General features: G+C 44.4%; 1 long non-coding RNA gene across 1 annotated transcript; it reads left to right on the forward strand.

Annotated features, from left to right (window-relative positions):
* Positions 1-8872: 8872 nt before the first annotated feature.
* LOC135909783 (uncharacterized) lies at positions 8873-11700 on the forward strand. Its single transcript, XR_010566793.2, has 3 exons — positions 8873-8997; positions 9522-9741; positions 11478-11700. It is a non-coding gene; the product is annotated as an uncharacterized lncRNA (long non-coding RNA).
* The last annotated feature ends 339 nt before the right edge of the window (positions 11701-12039 follow it).

Below are 12039 nucleotides of genomic sequence, written 5' to 3' on the forward strand. Positions count from 1 at the left end.
GCGCCACCACAGCCACTTGGCAAACCTGCTTTTCCTTTTGAGAAAAGCCAATCTACTCTCCGTTCTCAACCCAACACGTGAATATCTTGGGAAAAATCTACAAAGATGCCACAGCTGCCCTGGTCCTCCACAAGAAAAGTAGAAAGTTACAACCAAGAAAAAGGTCAGGGAAAGAGACTCAATCTTTCCAATGCTATTCACTCCATGCTTGATACAAGTATTCAAGCAATTAAACTGGCAAGGTTTAGAGGTGAAGATCAACGGCGAATATCACAGCAACCTGTGGTTTGCAGATGGCATTGTCATGTTCAACAGCACCGGGGCGGAATTACAACAAATTATTAAGGACCTTAACAGAGATAGTGTAATAGTGTATTTGAAGATTAATGCAGAAGACAAAGATAATGTTCAATAGCCCGGCAAAGAAACAAGCGTTCAGGATCGTCAGTAAGCGTCTGGTATGTAAAGTAGTACATTTATTTTGGTCTATTACACACAGGGGACCGTAATCATGAGAAGGAAATTTAGAGAATAATAACAATGGTTTGGAGTGTATACCGCAGGCATTGAAAATAAATCATTGAAAATAAAAGTGTAAAATCACTGCGTTCTACCGGTGCTAACATATGGGGCAGAAACTTGGCGGTTGACGGAGAAGCTCGAGAGCAACTTAAGGACCGCGAAAGGAGCGGCGGAACGAAAAATATTAGGCGTAACATTAAAAGACAAGAAGAGGGCGGGGTGGATCAGAAAGGAAACGGGGATAGCCGAAAAAATAGAGCTGAGCAGTCCACGTGATGTGTATGATGGATAACCCATGGAAAATTAGAGTTACCGAATGGGAGCCAAGAGAAGGGAATCGCCGTCGATGACGGCAGAAAACTAGGTGGGGTGATGAAATCAGCGAATTTGCAGGCGCAAGCTGGAATCAATTGATGCAGGACATCGGTAATTGAAGATCACAAGGAGACGTACACCTTCGTCCTGCAGTGAACATAAAAATACGCTGCTGCTGATGATAGCGTAAAATAGCCTATTTGTTCGCTAACTTGCAGCTGCGCTTCAATGTTACCACTATGGTGAGATTCGTAAATTTCATGTTTGCTGCCGTAGACGTCGCGACATGTGACGTCTTGAATCACAGTGTTACTCCTCTTGTCGGTATAAACACAGAACCATCAGAACTGGTCCATGCACAGTGCACTTCAATTTCTTGACACAGAGAGTCCTGTTACATGAGCCATGATTTCCAACTCGAGACTGGCTTTACAATCTATGCCGTCAATTCTCCGACGCGGAGCTCACGAACAGCTAAAGCATGGAATTGTCAAACTTCACCACGACGTGAAACAAAAAGGACACGATATTATTTTGCAGTGGCTAACTGGCCATTGCGGCATCAGTGGAAATGATCCCGCAGACAATGCTGCCCGAGAGTAACATCAAGAAGAGCACAATGTTGCCATTGGTCTTCCCAGGCCAGACGCTGCAAGGCAGCGTCGTCACATAGCATGCTAACTCTCTCTAGCAGAATACAACACGTCAAATATAAGGCCCACCAGGTTACATGAACTGAACCCTTCGCTCTAACTCCGACCTCCACCCGGGGTTCACCGACGTGAGGCATCGCTTCTATACCGGCTGTGGTTAGGAGTGGCTTTCACGAAGGCTTATACTACATTAATTAGAATGACCGACACCGCTGAGTGGGAAGTCTGCAGCAGCGAAGAGAACATCGAGCATTTATTGTGCCGCTATCATCGATTTCCGTCGTAAAGATAAACAATATCAATTGCACGGAAAGGGCGACAGGGCGATCGGCCGTTGTCCGAGCAGGCTATATATACTTCGAGGCCGTCCATACTGCTCATCGGCTCACAAAGTTGTGAAAGCACTTTTGTCCTTCTTGAGGGCGAATGGCCTGTGCAAACGCCTTTGACTCGGTGAGGCCTTGCGCTTGCGTATGCGAACTCAACGCGACTTTCATTCTCCCCGATTCCGTCCCGCTAATCTTTCTATTCCCCCTTTCCCCTTCCCCAGTGTAGGATAGACTACCAGATGCATTACTGATCAACATCCCTGCCTTGCCTCTTTCTTTCCTTTTCCTTTTTTATGTTTGCAGAGTTGAACAGAAAGATTTATTTTAAGACATCGGGTGGACGTCAAGGCACACATTCCTTTTAATGTATGGTGCAGTAATACATGCAGTAAAACAGCAGTCGTTCTTTTTTTTCTGAATCACTTCTTAATTAAATTACTCCAGCGCGTAATTCGTAAAACACCCTAGTTCGCCGCACGTGTCCGACGTATTTCCGGAACAGCGTCGTTCAGCCTCGGCACACATACGATAATTGCGCAGTAATATCAGCCGCAGTGCGTTCCGTGTAGTTACTCAAATTGCTGAGCATATGACTCATCTTCCGACACTGACAAAAACATTGTTAACACGCAAAAATATACGTAAAACAGCCGCGGCGACGCTGGGTGACGACACGTTATAAATAAAACTCCAATATCGAACACGCTCATTGGAATCAACGTTATGCGAACCTTTCTTCAACCGATCTAATTCAGTTCTTTGAAAAGAGACACAATGTGAGTAAATTATGCAGATACGAGGCACATTTTTGAATCAGTGTGAAGCTAAACGTTCGTGAAGCTGTTAATCAAATTCCTTATAACTTGATTCGATGCATACAATTATTATTTGAATGCAATGAACGTGTAACATAATCCAATGTTTTCGTTTATAGCAGTGCACAAGTACCAACTTTGTTTCAAGTAATGCTTATGTTGTAATGTTTATTTTATGTTGACAATTCATGCCAAATTACAATAGCAGTTCAGGCGGATGCACTGTGTGAGGGGCAGAAATGTCACGAGGATGAAGGGGATGCTCGATATTTGTCGCGGTATGAACTAGGAGAATTGTAAGCTGATGGAAGTACGAAACACGTGTAAATGCACTTAAGGCTTCTATGTCTCTTGCGCCACAGTGGCACATACATAGTCCCCCAAGAATGCGGAAGGCCAAATTGAAGATAAACGAGAAAATCAGGAAAGGAGTGGCAAATCAACCGCTATTCTATTAAGAGGTCTGTGCGCTTTAGAGAAACACTTGAGCCGACATTTTACGTACAGGCTTTATGCATTCGTTTATTGTTGGTCAACGCAGAACACAGGCCGGCAGACTAGTACTAAACTTTACTGCTCAAAATTATGTTCCACATAAACCAGAACAACCGGTGGCACGTGCAATTTGTAAGAATTGAGTAGCTCTAAATCAGAAAAGGAAGAACCACGTTGGATATAGCGTGCTATCTCGCACTATATTATACGTGAGCATGCAGTGGCTATAAAGGCCCGTGCTAACATACTAGGTGTATTTTCTTTTACTGCGACAGCAATAATGTGGACACTCCAGGCGCACTGCGGTCATCGGCGTCGCTGTAATGCTCTGTATAAAGTCCAAGGGCAATAACAACGCCGCCGCGCGCTGTATGCTGCGTGTGCGAGTTAAAGCGTGCTAGGGTGGAAGAACGATGGCGGCTCAATCTCGCCCGCTTGAGGTACGAAATCGGGGAGGAAGCACGCCATTTTCAGTCGCGCCTAAGGCACCGGGAGGAGGGGAAGGTGCGGACGTTCCACTGCGGCGGCTGCTGCGTGTGGTGCGACCGCGCGGGCTTTATCTTGAAAGCGATCTGCGATGGAGACACACTGCGCGCGTCGAGTACCAATAGCTTCGGGTGCTATGTGTTTTCGCCGCTTAGTTCACGTTAAAGCGAGAGGCGGCACGAAGGTCAATTCGCTCACTGCTGCTGCCACACTTCCTCACTCCAGAATTTTGATAGCGAGTGTACGCGGTCATCGAGTGAGATGTGTTCATGTTTGCGTGTGTGACACATGCTTCTTAATTTAATAAAAGAATGTCTAGAATTTTATACTTTCGATAAAGCTATTATTCTTACTTCGTATCGCCCTCTACTAATTTACTATCACAATCGATGCATTGACTCTGGACTCGATGCATTGACATTGACTCGATGCATTGACGTTAGCATAATTTTTTATTCGCGTGTGGGATATAGCACAAATCCATGAATTGCAATGAATACTCAAACAGGTGGACAGTACTTGCACAAGAAATCAAAACGCAAAGTTGATTATTCAACAAAATTTCCGTAACTAACTTTTCAACAAGTTAGTTTAGCGCCGATAATGCAATTTACGAATGGTAGCCAGTTATTTCTGAAGGCATGTCCATTTGAGCGAATTCTTAGAGTGGTACCAATATTGAGATAAGCGCTGTCGAACTTGCCGTAAGAACTCACTGTTGCTCCGTTTCTTTTTTTTACCAAATCGCTTTCTATTTTTATGCTCTGAAGGTAAAAAATAATCGAGGTACCAAGGCACTTGCTCGAACGCTTTGGGAACGCATATCTCGAAATTATTGTCATCTTCAGAATTCGTTCCTAGTAGTTTGGAATTACTAACTCGGCTGCTATACAATGCGTAAATTGCAATATGTGCCATAAAACATGTCTTCGTACATTAGAGCTAACTCCACCTTCCCTCTTGGACAGTTTCTCAACAGGTACTCTGGGACAACTGCACGCCATGGTACTACGCTGCCGTACTCTGGCTGCTGCAATTAGGTTCTGTTCCTAGTCACGTGGCCGTCATGCCTGATGGAAACCGACGGTTTGCGCGCCGAACAGGCACAGACCTTCGACGCACATACACTGCTGGAACGAACCTATTCAGCAGGGTGAGAACACGTGTCTCAACTGCCGAGAAGCTCTTATTTAACTAGGGTTTTATTTTGAGCGCCTATTTGACAGTAGTGACAAGAGACCCACGATTTATCACGCTGCTGCCTCGTGTGACGGACTGCGCGGTTCGGTGCCCGGCGCTTAGTACTATTTCGTTGCTGAGGGTGTGCCTGCGTGCGTGCGTGAGCGTGTGTGTGTGTTTGTATGTGCCTGCGTGTCTGTGTGTGTGTGCGTGTGTGTGCATGTGTGTGTGTGTGTGTGTGTATGTGCCTGCGTGCGTGTGTGTGTATGTGTGCGTGCGCTTGTGTGTGCCTTGTGCGTGTGTGTGTGTTTGTATGTGCCTGTCTGCGTGTGTGTGTGCCTGTGCCTGCGTGCGTGCATGAGAGTGTGTGTGCGTGTGTGCGTGCGTGCCTGCGTGCGCGCCTGCGTGTGTGTGCATGTGTGTGTGTGTGTGTATTTGTGTGCGTGTGTTTGTATTTCTCTTAATTTTTACCTTCTACCTCAGTGTTCTCTCACCTCAAAAAAAAATTGAAAGAGGACTAGAACATGCTCCTAAACACTTCCGTAGACTGTTGCCCCTGTAAAATTATGGCAGAACATTATTAGCACGGGAAGATCGCAGATAATTTTGTTCATGGCTGTAAGTACTCACATAAAAGGAAAAATCATTTCATTATTTAATCGCATACTTCTAGCTTCACAAGTAACATTCGTTCACTTTTTCAGGCGTGTCAGTGGTGCTTCCAAATGGGCGTCAGTGCAGTAACTGTTTTTATGGTCGCAAATCGTCATTTGACACGGAGTGCATGCGAAAGAGATGCTCTGTTCTACGGAGTCATAGGCAGCTGGTCCAGCAACTTACACTTGTGAGTAACATTCTTGCAATATTTCGTTGCATCCTTGTTTCCTTTAAAACGACGTTTTTCCACCAATAGTTACCAACCAGCTGGCGTTGTTCCTAACATTTATGGCAGCATGAGCAGGTGGCAAATTCTGAATCTTCATATCTTCTGTGTTATGCAACATGAAGAAAGTTATGGAAAAGAAAGAAAAAAATACAACTCTGATGACCTTCCGAAAATTGTGGTCCTAGCAACAACTGTGCTTTCAGGATCCTAAAAAGAAATAATTTGTAATATGTTGTGACAATTCTGCATTCAAGCTATAGGAAAGAACCCTTTGTGACCAAACAGATGTGTCACAATACAACACAACCCTCTCTTACGTCATTTTTAACGCGGTTAGTCACAACCCTCGGTCTGTTCTTTTCTGTTGGCGTACTTAGAATTTGGAGAATGCACACGCTGAAGTTTCGTTTCCTAGCATGGAACGGTGCTCGCCTCACACAAGACGCATAAAATCCAGCGCTTGCTTGTACTTTACGCGTAACTTAGGAATGTAGTAAAGCAGCCTAGATTACAATACTCAAATAGCAAGCCTCTATTGTTACAACGAAGACATGAGCCAATAAGTGGACTAAGAGGGGAAAAGAGAAAGGCTGAGAACAGCACCATTGAACCAGTGTGATGCCACGGGTTTTGGAAGTGACAGATCAATGTCGGCGATTTTCCTATTAATTGAAATACAATGCAATTTAATATAACCAGAAATTTCACCTGGATGTATTTCCCGACTCATACAGAAGTCAACAAACTTTTAAACTAACTAGCGCCGCATTGTCGTTGGCTCCCAGATAACAGAACGCGGTGCGTTGAAAACCACTTTTCGAAAAAACAGGGCCAAGCTATCTCCCATGGCACTCCCCGTTTCAATTTCCCCCGGCCCTCTGCCTTCACGATTAAGGTCACGGAACAAAGCGTTCAGGCGTTGTGTTATTTAGCAGATATAGCGGTTATGGAACTTGGCCTTGCAGAGCAATTTTCTCGGCGTGTAGGCCACAATGTTTTGCCGAAAAAGTAAACAAATACTGCTGGAGTCATATATGTCAGTTCTAGCTTGATATAGATCCTCTTACATTTTTAATCACTGAACCCAGCGGTTTTTACCGTCACAATGGCCCACTTACGTAGTTAGAGACACCATATAAGAAGACTCCGTATTAATTCTTGCCACCTAGGATTTATTTCTCTTACTAGCACGAATATCGAACTTGGCTTATTTGCTTTCTGCAACGCAGGACATTTTCGTAGATCTCTATACTTTTCCTTTTTCTGTTTTCTTAATTTTTTTTCTGCACTTAAACGTAACTCATTGATTTCGCAAAAGCACAGACGCAAACAGAGATCTGAATTCAGTCGCGGTCTTGTGCTATTCTAAGTGGCCGTTACTATTGAACTCAGGAGCAGAATCAAGACACTTGGCATACGAGTGAAATGGATCGGAGAAATGATGATGCTTCCGACTGACCTCAAAACGAAGATGCGTGAAATGGAGATCGCTACTTCAGATGCTGCGTGGTAAGGGTGGAAGCATTTATCGAGCGTCAGTAACGTTCTGCCGCTCACGGCGTTCATGGTTTCCACTTCGAATGAGCTCTGGCTTAGATATGCCTTCCCACCGAAAATATGGCCCCGCTGTATTTGAGCAAAACATCTAACGTGGTACATGTAATTTGAGAACATACCGTAGTACAAGTGCTTTAAGTGTGTCCGTCTGCTCTTGGCACAACGTCGTACAACGCTAGAAGAAATGAAATCTTATTTGTTTGTTTCACTGTGCTCCTAGGTTCATACCCTGCACCGAGAAGAGGACACATGATAGCAGAAAGGCATGGAGGTTAATTATATCTTTAATATCGGGTCTCTAAGAAGAGGGAAGGGAGGAGAGGGGTGTATAATAGAGGAGATAATGCGCGAATGCACTACACCACCAATGCAACTTTATATCTGTCAGTACACTAAAGCCTACAAGCATGCCAGTTTTCCCGATGAACGTTCAATGCCTTCGTCAACCTATGCTGGGAAAAGTGATACGTTCAGCCATCCAGAATGGCTAGTTCCGAAACTGATAACTCGTCGGCACGCTATGCATAAAGCGTTCCAAGTTGAGCCACTCATGAAACACCCACCGCGCTTATGATTCATGTCAAGAGTGTGATTTCATATTGTTCTAATGCTCTCCGACCCCGTGAAGTCGAAGAAAGCAAGATTGTGGAACTTGGCGATTTCTTGAGGGATAAGAAAGGGATAAGGGATAAGGACGTTGAGGGATAAGAAAAGAGCAGATTGGGTGAGGGAACAAACGCGAGTTAATGACATCTTAGTTGAAATCAAGAAAAAGAAATGGGCATGGGCAGGACATGTAATGTGGAGGGAAGATAACCGATGGTCATTAAGGGTTACGGACTGGATTCCAAGGGAAGGGAAGCGTAGCAGGGGGCGGCAGAGATTTAGGTGGGCGCATGAGATTAAGAAGTTTGCAGGAACAACATGGCCACAATTAGTACATGACCGGGGTAGTTGGAGAAGTATGGGAGAGGCCTTTGCCCTGCAGTGGGCGTAACCAGGCTGATAATGATGATACAGCTTCGTTGTAAAATGTTCCAACGGTTTCTTCAGGTTGTCAGAAGCACACCGACGGTTCTAAGCAGCCACACAGCGACACTTGCGCACATAACACACAAATGCACCAACCATCCAGGCGACTCGCCACGAGTCCCAGCACACACACTCACTACGGGGTTTGGGGAGGCGAGACTCTCTGAAATGGACCTGGGACGCCAACTGGCGACCCTCTACCAGGCCCGGTGAGCCGCGATCGCCAGTGGGGCCCTGTCAGAGGAAAGCACCCAGGAATAAACCGCGCAACGATTTCTGCAATAATAAAGTTCCACCATCCATCCAAAGCCTTCCAGAAGCGTGCACTGGGCATAGTGAACGACTGCGTAGCTGTTGTCTTAAAGCTATGATTTTGCTAAATTTATCCCACTTGTGTGCTTGCGCCCTTGTGCACTACCCTTTACTGTTATACAATACACTCACTTTATAAAGATGTCGCTGTGAATAGCTTATTATCAAATAACGTTATGAGCTAGAAATCAAAATATTTTACAAAGCATCGTTATTTTAAACTTCTAGGTGATCACATACACCACTGCTTGGCTGCGATAACTACAGACAAATTTTATGGCAGCAATTTTGATATATATTATTTTTTTCAGGACGCGGACTTGTCTGGCATGCGTCGGTTATACCACTAAAAGCCAGATGGCGCAGACAGCCTTACAGATGGCAAGAGCGGTCAAATTCAGCTCACTGCAAAGCGAGTAAGTGGTTTTTTTGCCTGAAGAACAGTATGCACGATTCTGGCGAGTATTATTCCTGGTAGCGCGTTGTGTAAGGTTTTTGTTCGTTCGTTTTGTCTGTTTGTATGTTAGCTATATGCAACTCACTAAAGCTTGCTCTCATTGATAATTTATGGGGCACGTCATTTTGTTCCCAAAAATCTGCCGGCATTTCACCACCACTGGTTTCGGTGAGCAATTATACCAAGTTCTTAATTTTATTGTTGTTGACGGAGGAGGCGGAGCGGGTGAGGGGGAGTGGCAAGGAGCACACCTTACGTTCACGCACTACAAGCGCTAGGCCACACTAAATGACTCACATGAATGAATTTACGTGAGACATGGATATCATTTGAGCACGTAACGTAAATCTAATAAGAACGTGACAAATTTTATACTTAGTATGGCTTCCGTCTTTCCATGCTATAAAATGCTATCTAACCTGAAATTCTAATTCTAAATCCTCAATATTCCCTTTGTTTTTTTCTTATTCCACTGTTGTGCAGTGACCTCACCGAAGACTTCATGGACACTTACATCAATCAAGCCGAGTGTCCCGATGTGGACGTGCTGATGCGATGCGCAGGCACGCGATTAAGCGATTTCGTGGTCATGCAATGTGGATACGCGTACCTGAACATGACGTCAAAGAAGTGGCCAGATATTGGCTTTTGGGATTGGGTCCGGGCTTTTCTAATGTATCAATTGTACTGGCCTGCCATCTTGGTAAGTCGCAACTGCTGTACAATCAAGAATATGCCGTCAGTAAAACTAAAAAAAAGAACAAACGTCGTATATCACAAACAAACACTTCAAGTTAAAAAAGAATATTTGAGTGAAATAAAACAGGGATTAGTGTTTCATAATGTCAACTTCGTACTATAACCGATTGAAAATTCATATTTCATAGGCAGTTATATATATTTCCTTTTAATGTGGTAAAATATTTTAGAATGCTCTTACAGCGTAATTTCTTTTTCAATATTTCCACGAATTTAATTTTTAGAAATGTATTTTTTCTGCCATCAGATTTTTTAAAATCATTGTCTCTGGCGAGAGGGTGCAACATGAACCACATAACGTTAATCGGCGCAAACAACGGTCATTCTGCCTTCTTCATACCTCCCTACGTCGCTCTGAAATTAAAACTGAAGTAAAACGCTACATCAGTTTAAACTGATAAAGCATTTTTCAACATAATAATGTCGTAATTTTTGCGATAATAGGTAGAGTACTAGAAAATCAAAGTAGAATTTTTTAACATTTTGTGCCGCACACCCAGCTTCTGAGCCTTGAGCGACGTCACAGATTTTAAAGTTCGATTTTATATTTATTATGTTTTTTCCATACTTGGGCCTTTGTGCCACATTGAAATTTCTTGAAGCTTGCTAACTTCCCTATTTGGGTCACCTGGAATACAATGGAGTCTATCCTTACCAAGAATTGTACGGTAGCGCGATTAAAAGACAGCACAGAAAACACACAGGGATGCACTTCTTTTGTCCCGCCTTTTAATCGTCCTACCGTACACCCCTTGAAGATGCATTACTAACAAGCCCACATGTCAACCCTCTTGAACTCTATCCTTACTGACAGCTTTATAACTAGGCCTGAGCAGAGGTCGTTAAATTAAAGGGCACCGCGGCGAGCTGGTGCGGACATTTCAAGGCTACGTCACCACTGGTCGTTCGTTTTTCCGTCTTTTCTGGCTTACCAGGCCTCCTCTCACACTAAGGGTGCTTCTTTTTTTTGGGGGGGGGGGGAGGGGGGGGGTGGTCTATTTCGAATTAGGTGATTCAGTCGTACAGGGTCTTGAATATCTGGCTTCGCGTGTTCAAAAAGAAAGGTTTTGCGCTCAGCGCTGCACTGTTCATGCTCAAATTTTGCAGAACGATGGCATTTTGACGTCGACTTCATTTAGTATTACACTCGGCAAATCTAATTGCCTGGTGTCTAAGAACAAAGTGGAAATTTTCCTGCGCTGATGCGAGCTGCTGCCGCGACGGCTCGAGCATAAACTTGTGTCGCCACCTGTCGTCATCTGCAGAAAGCAGCGCTTCAAGAGGGCAGTCGCTTGTTCCAGGAGCGGGCAACACGCGACAGCCCTCGCTGAAACGCTGCTTCCTGCAGATGACGGCAGGTGGTGACACAATTCTGTACCAGGACCGGCTTCTCAGACACCATTTTTCCCATAGACGAAAACAGTAGCTCCTTTTCGTCTTAAAAAACTGGCGATTAGTCGTGCAAAGTGTAATCCTAAACGAAGTCGACGCCAAAATGTGATCGCTCTAGCAAACTTGAGCAAGAACAGTGCAGCAGTGAGCGCAAAATCTTTTTTTGAACAGGCGTAGTCAAATATTCAACACTCTGTCCATGCCAAATCATCTTTGTCTTTAATAAGTGCCTCATCCGCCATCCAAAGGTCATCTCGTTCATTTTCTTCTGTTCTTCGTTATAAACAGGCCGTGAAAGAAAGACATCGTGCTTTGGTCGCTTCTCGCGACGACAAGCTGGATCAAAAACGAAAGGTCCGTCAACAAGTTTTCATGAGGAACGTCGAAGCTGTGAAAACCGGCAACGTTCAGGGCCACGCACATCAGGAGCTCATTGTTTGAGACAGAGTAAAGGACTACTGAACGTGACACATGTATGTGTGTGTGAGATTAAAAGGCAGTTTAAGTTGAAGTGACGTCCTTTTCACAATCATCGAAAACATTACTGTTTGACCTTGCGAGCAGTAAAATTGAAAAAAGAAGAGAAGGCCAACTGTGGCATGACGCGGAATTTCGGGTTAGCCTTCCTGGGGCGAAACTATTCGTAAGCCCAACATGAAAGTATTAATTAAATCGTGTGCACCAGCGTCCATTGACGCCATCTGCCAGAGGTCACTGTGGGACAAGAATATATCTAAGCTCATGAACTTAGTCTTGATAAACAGATTGTGCACGACTTGCCACGTGACAACGAGCCGCACTTATTTACCAGAATGCTCAGATAAAACACTTCCATTACGAACTTTACCGC

The sequence above is a fragment of the Dermacentor albipictus genome, chromosome 4 (assembly GCF_038994185.2).
Source record: "Dermacentor albipictus isolate Rhodes 1998 colony chromosome 4, USDA_Dalb.pri_finalv2, whole genome shotgun sequence".
Lineage (NCBI taxonomy): Eukaryota > Metazoa > Arthropoda > Arachnida > Ixodida > Ixodidae > Dermacentor > Dermacentor albipictus.